The sequence below is a fragment of the Atta cephalotes genome (assembly GCF_000143395.1).
Source record: "Atta cephalotes unplaced genomic scaffold scaffold00075, whole genome shotgun sequence".
NCBI classification, from domain to species: domain Eukaryota; kingdom Metazoa; phylum Arthropoda; class Insecta; order Hymenoptera; family Formicidae; genus Atta; species Atta cephalotes.
In genome coordinates, this window is record NW_012130139.1 from 872,944 (window position 1) to 877,178 (window position 4,235).

A 4,235-nucleotide genomic window follows, 5' to 3' on the forward strand; every position below is an offset into this window, starting at 1 on the left:
AATGCAAAAATAATATAAAATAATGAAAAGAAACTTTGGGGTGAGATGGAAAAAACGAACTTTTTGCACTTATTTACTATATCAGATTTTTTTCCCTGTTTTTACTGTGCACAAAAGACTAGATTTTTTTTAGATGATGTTTGGATTAACTTTACGCTAAAGCTAAATAGTGAAATAATCTAGCATTTTTATTGAAAATTTTTAATCGCACGCTTTGCTTTGGTAATTGTTTGTAGTCTTTATACAGTTGACTTACAAGTCATCGATTCTTGCTAATTATTATAATTAATTATTTTCAACGGAAGGTTTACTTGTTACGATCTATTACGCCACTATTATGCTATTCTTTTGTAGGATCAATTATTACTCACGAGTCGTTAATTGTACTGCGACCCTCAGGTATAACAACAAAGTCACGTCAGGTGACTCGACGTAACGACCATGCTTACGTAGAAGCGGATCATCAAAAATTAATCGTTGTAGTGGGCGTACGAAAAAGGGAAAACCTTGAACGGCAAGTTCAAGCCTTTATCCACAATATTTGACAATATCTTTTGTCGTGTATATAAAAAAATTCAACAAATTATAGATATAATGTCTTAAACATTGGAAAACTTTTCTTTCAATTACGCGCATGAGTAATAATTGAATTAAAATCTGGACTTATGATTCTGAACTTATGCGGAAAATAAATCGTAAAGGTTTATAATTAAAAATCTTTTAGAGAGTTAAAAAAGATCCAGGTGAGACTTACTCAGCAATCTTACGATACGCGTGGAATGAAGGACACCACGTGCTTTTTTTCTCAATGAACCCTCTTTGTACCGATTATTTATGAATGTGAATAAAGTGCCGTGCATTCATAACGAAGCTAATCAAATTAGAAAGTTAATCGAAGGGGAGCGACACTAGTTAATTCTGACTTCTCGATGGTGGAAACTTTTTATCTTAACAACAGAAAAAGAGTTAAAGTAATGACGAAAATTCTTACTCGCCCACACTTACTTGCACGCGATGTCAAATATAGCCTCGGTATATTAAAGAATAATTCGAAGAGAGAGGAAAGATATTTCCATGCGCAGTACAGATCTCATGTAAAAACTAAACCTTAAGGTAACTTCATTATTACTTCAATAGCGAACTATGTATCTTCGTGCACATTTATGGTTTTTTACATATATCGAAAAAGTTTTCGAAACATTTATATGATGTGACAAACCGTTAAAATAAATATTTTAAAAACTTTTTAAATTATCATCTACAGATGTAAGAAATTTAAAAATGATAAATGAATTTCAATTATTGATTTAAATTATTTTTTTTAATTGTTTTAGAAATCTATCGTATTACTTAAATTATAAGGCAGTGTATGAAGCTATCTTACGAATATCATTTGCAGCTGCGCCCAAAAATGGCACAAGGCTATTTTCTCTATATATCGGCGATCAATCAACATTTTTTATGCGAAAGGACGCACGTGACATGACGCGGAAAAAAATTTGCATGCCGTCAACACCTTGCAGCGCATTGCGTCGTCGAAAACTATCGAAAAGTCATCCGATCGACATTAGACGAGCTTGCAAACGCAAACTGCGCCGCGCTTGTCGAACTTTGCGTGATCGATGGGCTTATGCTAAATTATCTTTCTAGATATAACATCCGTTGACACAAACAAGAAAACATTCTTCATCACAGCTTTTCAACGATCAGCCTCAAGTATCTCTGTGACATTGCAATTCTAAATGTTTAAAATTCGAGGCAAAATTTTGATTTTAAATTAAACGGAAGAATAAGATTTCTTTAATTTTTCCATTTTCATCATAAGAAACTACATTTATTATTATTATTATTATTATTATTATTTTCCAAGAGAATTCTCGGCGAGATTTTTAATCGATTCGACGCTTAATTGTCAAGAAATATGAAACGATGTGACATTTATAAAATAAAATATAATAATATTTATAAAAGATTTGAAAATTCAATTGTAAAATAAAGATTTTTGAATTCTCTTTAAGATAAGAAATAAAAAACTCCCTTTATAATATCAAAATTATTAAAAAAAAAAATACTCCGCATCTTCTCTTTTGCAGCCCCTTTTTCTCGTTTCATTCGGCGCGGTCTATGCGTTTTTAGAAAGGGCGGAAAATCTGACTTTGTCCGATTCACCCCTGTTGTGACTCTTGGTGCAACGCGACATATGTTATGTGCGTGCATGAGCGACACAACACGCGTTCGTGCAAACAGGGTTAAATAATACGCCCCGTGTAATTGCACACCGGCACATTGTACATGACTACAATATGCCGAGGCTACATCAAGGGGGTGAACAAAAAAAAAAGAAAACGACGACTTCCCTTTATTTTTACAATCGTTTCTCTCTTTTGGAGGCATACTGATTGTTTCAATGTTACGGTAACTTTAATTATCTAACTCCGATTTATGCTCGTTTCTACCAATGATAGATTGATTTTTAATCTTGCTTCAACTTGTTCTCCATCTTTTTTTAATCTTTTACAGAGAATTTTCTTTTAAAGTTTACCCTGAAAATATGGTAGTTATGGTACAATATAATATTTTAAAGATATTTACCATGCACTTCAGTAAAATTGATCAAATTTATACTTATTTTATACTTTATTGTAGTTTTATTAATGAATGAGAGAGATTTACATTAAAATTCTTCGAAATACAATGTTATCCCACGACTGTCATATTTTCAGAATAAATTCTAAGAAAAAATTCTCTCTCTGTAAAGAAAAGAATCGGTTGAATCGAGATTAAAGTTCAATTAAAATTCTGTACTACATATAGAAATGGGCATTAATGACATTTTGTCCTATTTTAAATTACAATATTGGAGATGTAATGTAGTGAAAAGAATCAGAATTAATAAATCCTTTGCACGTAGTTTACGTACTGACGTGATTCTTTGTAAGTTCACTTTTCATAGAAAACTGTTAAAAAATCCAAGCATCCATTTGTAACAAAATTTGCTTCAACTAAAGGGGATTCAGATTGATTATCATAGGTTGCTGTCGCGGAAGACGGCGGTCATCGGGCAATAAAAATGTTATGACAGGCTAAGGCGCTCGCGTGTTGGCGCGGCGAAGGGCGGACTATCAAGAAGTCAGCCCTACAATCCGACCCGAGAAAAAGAGAGGGAAAAAAGAGAGGGCGAGAGCTGGTGGTTACATATAGTCCTGGTCTCGCGGGTGTGAGGGTCTCGAGGGTGCGGTGAAATTGTAGCATCATCCCGCCAGGACTCCTCCAGTTCTAGTCGGCAGCGACCGACTGTGTGGGGGCCGATGGTGGTTTACCGCCGTCTGGGTGATGCTCTCCACGTCGGGCGCGCTGCATTATTGAGCCTGGGAAACAGCCAGGTGGTCCGGGCGCCCATCGGGTCCGTGACGGGTTGCAGAGGGTGATTGTGGGAGGGCAGGCGAGAGGCGGTAGCCCTGAGGGCCTGCGAGGGGACGTAAAGTCATGGGAGAAAGAGAGTCCGCCGCCCGTCGCCCGCCGTCGAAGACACGCGACCTCCTGGCTCCTCGACTTTGTGACCGCGGGAGACACGCGTGACTCGCTCTCTCGTCGATTTCATCTCGGCCATTACGACGCATTCACGAAGATGGCCTCATCGCGCAAAATCAAGAAAGTACTTTGTCTGATATATTCATACGTTTTGCTACATTCTGATTTTTCGTGCCCTTTCTCTCATCCATATTCTCTAAAACTTTTAAAGTAAAAGCTCAGAGAGTGAAATCACATTCTTAAAGATTGAAAATTGAGTCACTCCTTGACTAGCTCAATTTTCACTCTTTAGAAATGAGAGTCTATTTTTTTAAAATTTAGAGAGTAGAAAAGATTTCCGGAACTTGCTATTCTTCGATTTATAGTAAAATAAGATCGATTTAGAGCTAATCATATTTATTGTTAACAGACGAATATTTTTTTTAAATAGAAAATTCTTAAATTTATAATGAATCTTGGGCATCGATTTCATGTCAGATTAGATGCCAGACGCCCAAAAGGAAGAAATTATTTACATGTATTTTATTGTTTTAATCAACAGTTTGAGGTATAAAAAGACTAAATTTAAAAGTAGGTAAAGCGATCGTTCTTAGTATTACATTGCATCGTTGATGTAAAACAATTAATTTTTATCTTATTAATGTTTGTTGATTATTAATTCATTTTATATATATATATATATATATATATATATATATATATAA